The sequence below is a fragment of the Motacilla alba genome, chromosome 7, assembly GCF_015832195.1.
Source record: "Motacilla alba alba isolate MOTALB_02 chromosome 7, Motacilla_alba_V1.0_pri, whole genome shotgun sequence".
NCBI classification, from domain to species: domain Eukaryota; kingdom Metazoa; phylum Chordata; class Aves; order Passeriformes; family Motacillidae; genus Motacilla; species Motacilla alba.
The window spans coordinates 21,757,091-21,769,560 of NC_052022.1; the positions used below are offsets into that span (position 1 = coordinate 21,757,091).

Below are 12,470 nucleotides of genomic sequence, written 5' to 3' on the forward strand. Positions count from 1 at the left end.
TTGACCATATTGACTTAAATCAACAGGACTATTGCAGAAATAGGGAGAAATCACTCAAAATAAGATGCCCCAATATAGCTTCTTAGAACTAGTTAAGAAAAAATTTCCTAAAGTATTTCCTGTTAAGATTCTGCCTCCTGAACAAAGCAACGGTATAAGTCTTCCCTGCCATGTGAAGCCGCATTTGGAAGCAGAATAAGGAACATTCATGTTCTGTATAGATAGGAAGCCAACAGGGAGTTGTTCACACAGGGGACATCTGCCAAAGCATTTAGATTTTTCATGCTTTGTTTGAGCCTAGAAATTGATAAATTTATAGGCAAGACAGAGACAGGTCTGAGAATTTCAAAGTTATCTTTTTTACTTCAAATTTCAAGTTTATGCAACTGAATAAAAATACTTGGCCATTACCGGTATTATAATTTGAACATATCCCCAGCTAGAGAAGTATGATTATGAGCCCAGGTCAGTGTCCTGGCCTACTGCACTGCTTCTCAGCATTGCTTTTTGCTACATAAATGAAAACAAAACATCTGCCAATTATTCACATCAAGCCAGAACTTGGAGCTACAACAATGTGGCTTAAAATAAAAATCAGCTTTTGTGTTTGGTTTTGCTTATTTTTCTTCACAAAAGACTCAGTTGTTTCAGTAAAAGAAAAAAATATTTAGTGTAAATATTAAAGTTGTTAAATTCTCACGTTTTGTGGGTTATTTCTGTAATACATGACAGAAAATGAGACTTCAAATTTTTAGCTGAAAATTATTACAATTAATTGATTACAAAGATACAGTATACTAAAAGCATATGATAAAGAAAATTATTACTAAATTTTGTATTCAGAAGTATTCTTTCATTTCAGAGGATTACAATTAGTATGTGTCATTGGAATGAAAGAAAATAAAATTATTAGTAGTAATTATTTAGTAATGTCTCTCTGTATATAATAAACAAGTTTTCATTCAAAGGAAAACCTTTAAGTCCAGCCAGCACACATTCATTTGCCAAAGACTGAGAAGCAGCATATTGAGAAATAAAACTTCAGACAATGCAGTTATCAAAATTTCTGACGCAGTCATCAAAAGATGCAGACACTAGGTATAGAAGCCCACCAAAATAAGAAAACCAGCAGAGCACCCAGCTGTAGTCCCAGTGCTGTCAGACAGAACGAGATGGCAGACACGTGTTGGGAAGCTGTGAGTGCTGATGCCTTGCTTGCCCATCCCAGCCACAGCTGCTGGACGGCATCAGGAATTGGCAGGAGGTGAGGTCTGGCTGCAGACCAGCAGAGGACATTTCTAACAGAACAGCCTGTGCTGCTTAATAATTTTCTGGGTAATATGGAAGTCCTATCGCATCTGGCCAATCTCACTATCACCCTGATCATGAAACACTCCCTCTTGATTTCACCTCCTAGCAGGAGCAAGCAGGAAGGGCAGCATGACAAGCCTGAATTGAGCTAGGCATCCTTTCAGTCAGTTACCCACAAGTGCCACCTTTGCCATCTGTTTTCCCTCTGGGTGGCTGCATTGCCCTCTGCAGAGGGCTGTGCCCTGAAAGCAGTCCGGGTGCAAAGCTGCACCAGACTCAGCAGTTTATGCAGTAAGAAAGACATTTTGTCGAGAGCAGGTGACAGGAGAGCTCCAAAACTGGTGTGGGTAACATTGAGCGAGACCTGAGGATCCAGCTATCAGCCATAGGTACCACAGGAGGTCTCCAGGTGGCTGGGCAGAGGGGCCCATCACCCTCCTCTGTGACACTTCCAGGAGAGGCACTCAACGTGGAAAGCTTCAGGTGGCAACACCATTTGCAAGTTTGTGGGGCTTGGGAGAGTCTGGTACTTGTTCCCTCACACCCAGCCCCAAGCAGACAACTCTCATGCCCCCCCCAGACATTCTGCAAAAGCTGTACTTTTAATAGGGCTTGCAAAAAGACTGAGGGTTTGCTTCTCAAATAAAGAAGGGATGAAAGGAACTTTCCTGGGGTTGTGCTGGCTCAATTCCTGTTTGATTGACTGCTCATGCTGTTGCAATGGTGGTTATTAGAGCTGGTAAAAAACACAATTTCTGTCCCACAGGAATTTCCTATACTTCAACATTTGTTTTCATTCTGAAACAGCATTAAGTATTTCAAAATAATGAACACTTTCGTAGATTGAATGGCCCTAAAATAAATTAAAACATGTCATTGTGCATGTGTGCATGGGCACATTTTCAATCCAAAGGTCTAACCTCTTTTCTCCCCTAGCCAGTCACAAGGGTTTACAATAGTTTTATTTCCAGATTCATCATATCAGTATTCTAGCTGATTGCTATTCCTTGGGAATACCAGAGTGACCTGAGCTGTCACCACACTGCTTTCCCCCCACTCCCGTCTTAGGTCCCCCAGTGTGCAAAAATCTAAGATATCTTGGGAGCATAAAGCAATCATTTGAAGATTTCTCCAGAAAACTCAGAAAGCACTGAGCTAGCAAGAGCTAGATGCTACACACTTGTTTGCTTCCTGTCCTTTTGTGGGATGCGCTGAAGCGAGAAGGTCATTAAAAACTGTGAACCTCAGGGCTCTTGGCTGTCAAATGGTCATTTGGTTCTACAGATAGCCCAGGCAGCTCACAACAGTCTGTACCCAGAACTAACACAATTGCACTTCTTGCCTAGCTGCAGTGCACAATTAGTGGCAAAATCCACCTTCTTTTATCTAACATGGCAGCGTTTTGAGGGAGGAGAAGGAGGATGCGGGAGCCAGCAGCTGGCAGGAGCAGGCATGGGATGACCTGCAGGGGTTCTCCAGCATGGTAATTGCTGCCTTGCTCTCTTCTTCCCCTTTTAAAGCAACACATAGCCTAAAATGGACAAGTGACATTCTGTGCCTCTCTAAAGACACGCATGAAGGAACCAACTGTCCTATCTGCACACCTTCAGGGTTCCAAAGAGAACCTCATCACTATTTTGCACCATTCACCCCTCACAGATCCTGCCATCCCTGGCTAAATCCCACAGCACTAAGGTTAATACTGCATCACAGCCTACTAGGTGGAATGTAGCTGCACAAGTGTCTCTTGACTTGAAATAGTCTTTATGAGAAGCTTTGCTTTAGGGAAATAATGGCAGCAAAAGAATGTCAGATTTTGCTCTTGTCGTTGAAGAACAAAATCTAACAAGGGTGGTTGTCAGCTATTATGCTTTTGTACTGAAAAATTGTACAACCCTTTTAAGTTACATATAATGATTTTATAGCCTTTTAACAAGAGGAGCACCACTGGGTAGAATTTTAACAAGAGAAGCAGGATTGGCAATTTATTAATTTATTTTAAAACAGCTGAATTCCCCAAGTTCTTCCTTGATTTAAGCTACGGCCTGTATTACAAACAGAAGGTATTATAAGCATCTAAAGCAGCTATGGTTTTGATAAAACTCTCTTAAGTAATGATGATCCTGCAGCATTCAGACAAGTCAGGGGTCAATATGACCTTATTTGCCTGGGCCTTTCATTAGGAACACTTTTTCTGCAGTACCATACTTCTGGTACCTCTGAATACACAGAGGATTCATGCTTCAGTTCTGCATGTATTAAGAATGCAGCCATAGCAACTACTAGCATTAATGAACTATTTGCTTATGCAGTAATAATTAACTTCCATTACATTACTTTGTGTGATTACTTTCTTAATTGCCTGAATTATGCATCCATTTAATATTTAATAACCATTCTCAGAAATCAGACACTGGTAAAAAAAAACAAATTGCTCACAGTTTCCTTGCAATAATTAAGCTCACAAGAATAAATGAAACCTTTTAAAAATGAATGCCTTGTGATTATATCCTTGCATATAGAGCAAGATCCTAAATTAGCTATTTATTAAGTCTAAATTTAAGACCAAATAGTACATTTTTCACTTACGCCTTGGGAAATCAACCTATACAATACCTGACATCACCAGCATAATTAAGTGCCATCTATTTACTTTGAGAGTCACGAATTCTGCATTAGTATTTAGAATATTCAGAAGTGAAAGGGAGGAAGTATTTTTAAATGCTTCCTTGGAAAAAAAGCATCTTTACCTGAGGTAGCTGCTTAGCTGTGCTTAAAGTACTGGAAAGATCTGTGAAGCATAAATAGCCTTCTGATGGGGAAGGTTGGGAAGGATTTTTTTTTTTGTCATGTTTTAATTTACATACAAACAATAGAAATACATTCATGCAGCCTGAGGTCAGGCTTACCAAACAGGATGAAATTCATTGTTGTATATGAAAATAATGTTTACAATCAAAAACAAGCAGTCTGATCTACTTTTTTTTTCATGTTGTCATCTGTCTCTGAGCCCTCATGTCCTGCTAGCACCCAAGCAAAGCCACATGCTGATTTGCAAAGTGATGATGCCATTACATTATCTCACACCAGCTTTGTTTCCCAATGGCTTGCAATGCAGTCACCAGCTTAAATAAAATGTGCAACTGTTTTATTGGACATTGTTTTGATGAATAGAGTCTACTGAGCCAGACAAGACTGGTGACCTGTTGTGAGATTTTTATGTTTTGCCTTTTTTCTCCCCTTAAGTTGCACTTGCAAAACTGCTCTGCTATTCCACATTGATTATGGCATCTGTGTACAGATGTGTTTATCTGAACCACAACACAGCTCTGCTGAAGCTACAGGGATACCAGCACGTTACTCCCTCTCTTTTCCCATACACATGCACTACAAATAAAATGTGTGCCATGAAAATCATTCTGGGCATCTTGCGCCCAAATGCACCTAATCCAGTAAAGAAAATAACTGAAAGACTTATTTGCCAAGAGGTGGGAGAAGGAGGAGAGCCTGCTCTTCCCTTGCCCACACGGGTGGATCATTTTCAGCAAGATGCACATGAAGCTGCAGGGAGCCAGGCAGGGGGCGAGGGGTGATTCCCATTTGGGGTGTCAGGAGCCAGTCATGGCTGCAACCCCAAGTTCCCAAACTGAACTAAGTTGATGCCAGTCTCACTGGCTGTTGCTACAGTGGGCAGCATCATTAGGATTTGCTTTTTAAATGATCTCTCAGCCTGTAAGTCTGAGAGCTGCTAGCAAAGCAAGGTTAGAAAGAAAATGATGGCAGCATGTTGATGCTTCACAGACCTCATGATAGTTTCCGTCTGTCATTATTTACGTCTGACTAGATGCGTCATGTCAGCTACCTAGAAGGCACTTTAATATGAAGCTCTTGTTTTCCTCTGCTTTTTCACATCCAGACTGGGTATTATTATTTTTTTTGCATCACTACACTTAGGTGAAGCTTGCTTCAATCTCTCTGTAATGACACACAAAGAAATAAAAATTGTTTAGCTCGTGTTATTATACATGCTTCTATTCTAACAGACCTCTTTGACATTGTTCACAAAATGGTGAATTTAAATCAATAAACAGGCATCTATCAAAAGGTCAACTTAATTTTATTCTTTCAGCTTTTTTTTACCACCATTTTAAGCAAAATAATTTCTTCCTTTAGTTTTCGGTAAATATTCTGTTAGTGGATTACAGCAGCAACTGGTAATTTTAATGGCTGATGGTATTTAGTAGTTCAATTAACATTTCATTAATACTGCTTTCTAATGTGATGAGTTCTGTCAGAGTCAATGTAAATAAGGTTACAGCTATCAAGTGTATGTCAGTTTTGCCATTATACTACCTCTTGGCAATTCAGATTCAGAGGATTCACTGGCACTGGTTTGGGATGAAATGTGTAATTCACTCCTGAGTAATACAGGCAGCCCTGAATTCAACCCGATAACTTTTTACAGCGATAGCATCTCGTGAGATGGAGAAGGACTCAATCGTCCCAGGCTCCTGGCAGACAAAGCTCTAGCTCAGAGATATGCTGTGTCTAAGCATGTGTTGCCACCCCAAATGGACTTTAAAACCCACCCCTCTGCCATTTACCAGGGAGGTACTCGGCCACAACATTTTTATTTGTGCCCAAATATGGCAGTTCAATCATTTTGTGGCCAGACTTTGCTGAATAATCATATGAACTTATTAAAACAACCTTTTCTAATCCTTTAACTCAGCAAGCCTGCAGTTCTGTCTTCTCATCTTGCCCTCTGTGAAATTTAGTGACAAGTTTTTTGCATGCTTCCATCTAGCTGAGCTGTGAGGGATCTTGCACACTCTTCAGTACATTAAAAACAAACTAACCACAATCATGCAAAAAATGATTCAATGATATTTGATCCACTGAATTTTGTTCACTTTTGTTTCAATTTCGCACATTAGAAAATGCCTTTAATGAGTTAATGGTATATTTGCATTGTGTATACTTTGGACTTTTAAATTATTATATTGCTTTCTTAAAAGTAAAACTGGAAGGGTGAACTATTTTGTTTTATAACTCACATTATGATCGTTAAAATTTACTAGGGCATCTAGGCTTTGGTAAACATTACTGATACAGAAGAAATTTTAAAGGTCATCAAGTTTTCCCACTCATCCTCTCAAAGGGAAGTTTTGGTTTCCAATGGGCAAATTAGCATTATCAAATCAAAAAGTATTTTCTCTTAACCACTAAAATAACATTTACCTTTATATGGGCTCCAGACAACCAAACAAAAGATAATGCTTTCCCAAAGTTACAGGTACAGCTAGCTCATCTGTTCGTTGAGTTCAATTCACTGGGTACAGTATGTGCATTTCTGGAAAGCCCACATATAGGTCACAATTATTAGAAGAATGCTGGATTTTTGCCCTTCTCCAAGAAATCCACTTAAAGGAATTTAAGCTCAGAATAATGTATAAATGGCTCACTTCATATAGCATTTATTCATTACTTGTGTAATTTGATTGGTTGCCCAAGTCGTAGGATCTCTTTCTCTGTTGCTCAGTTGCGTGACATTAGCCCTACAAAGACACTGCTGATTTGTCTCTACAGACAAGGCCCTAATGGTTAACTCTTTGGGAAGCATTAAATAGGTTTCCCTTTACTCCTGAAATAACCTACAGGGCTCTGACTGAACTTTGCGAAGAGGAGATTAGCCTGCTTTCCCAGCATCATAACAGGGAGAATCACATCATCATAAATGTAGTGAGAATGAGCTCTTATTTATGGACAGACTGAAAGGTTTTCACGGGAATTAAATCCATTTTCCAATACTGGCTCTTAAATTGTGAAAAGAAATATAAACTGAAGATAAACTTGCTCACTATCAAGACAATTACACCCAATCTCCTCTGTATGTAGTTTATGGTGACAACATCTATATTTTTTCTGAAGCAACTTTATTTCACCTCTTATTTGAATCTCATTAGTAAAGGTTAATACAGCAATACAGTTAGCTCCTCGTGCTTATCATGTGATCTGCATGTGCCCAGTGTTTTCTGGGCAGTATCTGTTATAATTACTGTAGAGCACCAAGTGACACCAACAGCTCTGGATGTTCCTAAGGTCTGTAGATTATAGATTGGGTTGTTCTTGACATTTTTATGGGTTTGGTTTTCAGGTTTTGGGTTTTTTCCTCACAACTGCTGCCATGAAAAGGGTCTGAAATGAGCAGAGTGATACCCAGGATTTCAAGAGTGCACCGGAGTGCTGCATTTCAGGACTCCAGTGGTGGGCAGTGCCAGATGCCCATGAGAGCTGCTGCGAGAGCAGGCAGGATGGAGACCTTTGTGAGCAGACAACAGAGGGTGTTTGGTAACCAGCTTCTCCGTTTTCCTCTTCGCCTGGAATTAATGCTTGGCTGAAAATTAACTGCCACTAAAAAATTGCTAGGTGCTAAAATAACCAAGGAAAACCTGTATTTCCATTTAAAGTCCAAGAGCCTTCTAAATCAAGCTTTCTCCTTTGTTTAACTTTCTAGGGTTTGAAATTCAAGTGCGGAGCTCCTTCAACTTTTTACCGGCTCCATACGCTAAACATGTCTCAAGTTCTTCAGCATCTCCTACGCCGGGAATTTATAGACTGCAAACCACCAGCAACATTTAATTTGTAAATTCAGTTGATAGCTCAGAAAACCTCCTCTCCCGCGGCCGAGTTGGGCGGGAGCGCTGTCCCCGCAGCGCCGCGGCGGCAGCGGCGGAGCAGCGGGCGGTAGGTGGCAGTCGAGCCCCTGAGCTCCCTCCACGACTGCCGGCTCCGCATCTTTGCCAGGAGCGCTGCGAAAACACTGTCTTTTTAGGTTTTAAAGGTTTCATTTCCAAAATGATCCTTTCCGAGGCCTCGGGCTGTACAGGCAATAATGGATAGTAATAGGTTTTAGATGAAGAGCCCAAAAAGCCTTTAAACTCTGTTGCCTGCTTTTGAGTTCTGAGTTTGTATGGATCCTAGGTTTTTGGGGATTGTTCTAAACTTATAGGATTGTTTTCTGATGGGAAGAAGTGCCATAATTGTCCAGAGCTGTCCTGAGGCTGTATACACAGAATTTACCCTGCGCAGAAGAGAGACAGCCCCGTCCCAGACAGGGCATGGTTGGGCAGCAGACCTGCCCACAGGCACACTGCTGGGCTAAAGCCAGAGCCCCTGCTTCACAGGCAGGCACATACAAAAGACAAAAAAAAAAAAACCTTCCAGTGAATTAACATTTCATTTCCTTTTCTACTCTGCACACCCTGAGGAAAAAAAACAAAACCTTAAGATCATCTCAATTTTTTCCTCCTATTGAAGTGGCAAATATCATTAAACATAAGTGTCTAGCAGGAAAAGTTACACAGCAGCACAGTCCTGTCACACTTGCAGGACTATTAATCAAAGAGGGACTCTCCATGCACACACAGGCCTCTCAGTATATCTCCCAATGGGTCAGCATCAGTTGTCTTATATAGCAATATTCAGCAATACACCAGTGACAGATCTGACCAAAATTTGGGTTCATACCTCATAAAATATTGTCAGTTCCATGAAGCCATTTTCTAAGTAAGAGTCTTGTATTCATCACTGCATGCATCAAGTAAACCAAAATTAAAGTAATGTTTTTAAATGACTGAAACTATGCTGCTAGCCCTCTCAATCTCACTTTCCATTGACAAAGTGTTTTGTTCATACAAAATTTTCCTCATGTTCATACGAATTTTCCTCATGTTACTTGTTCACACGTGAGGAACTTCTGGAGAAAAAAGTAAGGAGAGGTGGTATATTAATATTTAATTTTCAGATGGATCATTCAGATTTCTTCACCATGCCATAAGAGCCAAAAGTTTAGTTTTAATTCTGCAGGGAAGTACAATAGCCCTGGGAAACTATTTTTTTCCCTTTGCTGGGACCTCAGCTTGAGTGGAAGTTTTGAATTTTGTGAACACAGAAGTGGCCTAACTAAAGCACTTCACAGCTGTTGATTAGCTTGTAGTACTCAGCAGAATCATATAAAGAGCACAAGGAAACCTGACTTTTCAGAGTGATTAAGAGTACCTTGAATTTGGACAATGACTTTCGTCACAAACTGCCATGAGACGATGCAACCCAGCAAACATGAAGAACAGAGTGTCAGATCCATATGCTGATACCCAAGATTATCTCTCTTTTGAAGGTGTGTTTCTACAAGGTTTGGTATAAGCTTTATCAATTAAAGCTCCGAAGTATTAAACGGCTGACTGGGGACATTCTCCCTGTTCCAGAAATATTTCATCAAGGGGTCAAGAAAGTGACTTTATGTCCTTGTTCTACAGGTAGAACAAAAAATGAGAAATTGAAGTGCTGTTCCATGAGCAGTACAGTCAAATACAGTGATAACACAGGCAGACCTCGGCAAACTATTACATTTTAAAAGAATTTTGCCCAAGAAAATGGAAGAAAAAACTTTATATTACTGTAGAGTAGCACTTTTAATTATAAAAAATAAAAGAAATATTAATCATGTTTATTCTTTCAATTTTGCAGTTTTCTTTCATTTTGCTTTATTCTAGAGTTACATGACATTTCCAAACTGAAGGTGAAATTTTTGAAATCTGAATAGGATTCACTTTGTAACAAAACAATTTAAGTTACAAACTCAACTCACCAGCTGTGAGTTAGGGCTATAAACCATTCAGAAATCGTTGGGAGATCAGAGCCTTGTTTTAATGCTGGTTACAAACTTCTGGCCCTGCCAAAAGGCAATCAGGGATGATCAGGTGGCAACAACAAACTCCAGATCAAACTAAAAGCATTCCGATTGATACTCAGTCCCAAGCTGACAACCCTTGATGATGGGAATTCTACCATATTTCCAGTGAAACTGGTCTGAATATGACTGGGTGAGCATCTGCATCTATTCATACTGGAGACTAGAAAGGTAGAGCAAAGGAAACAAACTTCTAGTAATTTATCTTATTACCTTTAGTAGCACAAAAGCCATCTTAAATGTTCAGTATCACCTTTCCAAAAAGAAAAATGCACCATAACCATGCCAGTATTGCTGATCAACACAATAAAACTCAGGCTCACACGATCACATGAACATTATCACATTTACATCATGCAGTACAAACAAGCCAGCAAAATATAGGCATTCTACAAGTCAGAGCTGATAAAATAGGTGTAGAACTAGAAAAATACAGATTGATTCCTACAGACAAAAAGAAGTTGGTGTTTTCCTCCCAATATTATAAGTCTGTATTCAAAACAAAATGGGTAGTAGGGGACAGCAAAGGTCTTAGCAAAACTTTTGGTAGGCATTTCTGAAGAAGTTACCAATGGCCTAAAGAGCTGCAGAGCAGTGGGGCTGGCTGCTGCTGCAGCCACCCTTGCACAGAACAGCTTTTCCAGTTAATTTTAGAGTCAAGTATTTCTCATCTGAGAGGCAACAAAATACTTGACACAAGGTTTTCCTTTATAAGCAGACACTACACAGCACCACTATTTGCTATGAATGGCCCTTGTTCTAGCTTTATACTGCTAATTGCCACTTGTTTTCAAATTTTCATTGTGGAGGGTTAAAACAAAATCAAAATAACTGAAACGATGCATGTGCTATCAGGGACTGCTGTAACAAGTGTATTTTAACAAGGCTTTTTGTAGACCTGCTTATACGAATATTATATTGGAACAGGTCAGCGTAGACCTAAGGTTCATCAGCAAAAGAAACCATAATTCTTTCCTCCAAAGCACTAGATAGCATGTGCAACATTGCATGGTGCCAACTGCATATTTTAAAACTAAATGCATATTTTTGACTCATGGTAAAATAACAGTAAGCTGTATGCATAGGCCAATACCCCAGAAGAATATTTGAATAGATCATAGTACCTCTGGCTGCAGGATGCAGAATTGTGGACATAACACACTAAACAGACACTGAGTTGAAAATACTTCAGCTCCTTTCCCTGTAATACCTATGACAGGGTATTTTACATTTGATTCTTCTACTTTTCTGAAAGCAAAATAGTAAGAACATTCCTGTGATAAAGACAATTTATGATAACTCATGAATAAAAAGTCTAATTTTCTAGTACTTCTCTCCTTTTGGTTGGCTGTGTTCCTCACCTCATGTTCCTTTGAAGGCAGACATAAGATATTGGCCAAGGAATATGTATAGACGACCAGACAAAGTTAACTTACTAATACATAAAGGAAAACTTTCCTGGCCTTTCAAAAGTTTTGGGTTTTTTTAACTAGGAAGTAGATCAGGAACAACAAGGGTAATAGCAAAGTTTGGGAGTAACTCCATAAGAGTTTTTGCTTGGTTAGACTACAAGATGACTGGAAGATTTAAGTCGTTCTTCCATGTCTTAAAAGATGAGAAAAAGTAATCTAATTCATAAATTATCATTTTGCTGCATTTATTCATAATTCATGATGCAACTCAGATTTTTGCATATTTGTCATGTCCTTTGTGGCACAAACCTGAAAGTTGTAAGCCAGGCTATTCCTGACGCAACCAGTCACCTGCAGCAACAGTTCAGAGCAAGAAGATCATCACATATGCGGTCAGGGTTTTCCAGAGAGCACATAACCTGCTCGGTGGAACAGCTGCTCTACTGGCTCCTGCATGAGCCAGTGGATGCGGAACATCCTCTGTGTTACCAGACAGTTTGCAAAGAGTATGTGTCACAGGTATAGGACACATGGAGAGAGATATTAGTCATCAAGTTTAGGGGAGGCATTCCACTGCAGGTTTAAGTTTTTCCATCACTGAAACCATAAGAGGAACTTGCTTACTATCCTAAGCTGAAATGTCTAGTCCTTCTTGTAATCACATTTGTCATGCAACTACCTGTCCTTTCCAGGCAATGATCACAGATTTTAACAAGCAAAACTCCAATTTTACATGTCCTTTTACATGTCCTTCACTGTGAGAACGAAGTAGAAGAAGGGGTCTCTGGAGAGGCTGCTGAGCCAAAGTCCTTCCCTCTCCATCAGGGTCAGGCTTTAAATCAACTCAAGTTCCCAAGACTAGTTTACTGCACTGGTTGACATTTAGCCAGTTATGCTTTCCTGCAAGTGTCAACTTATGCTCTGTTAGAACAGATACTACCTACTACAGCAGCAACCAGCAATTTACTTTTAAAGACTTGGAGCAACCAACTGGA

At 39.8% G+C, this 12,470-nt stretch overlaps 1 long non-coding RNA gene across 1 annotated transcript in view; it reads right to left on the reverse strand.

Moving 5' to 3' along the window:
• The window catches only part of LOC119703058, a 32,169-nt gene extending 20,484 nt beyond the window's left edge, over positions 1 to 11,685 (reverse strand). The window contains exon 1 of the long non-coding RNA XR_005257537.1: positions 11,188 to 11,685. This is a non-coding gene — a long non-coding RNA (uncharacterized LOC119703058). The remainder of the gene's footprint in view (positions 1 to 11,187) is intronic.
• Between the last annotated feature and the right edge of the window lie 785 nt (positions 11,686 to 12,470).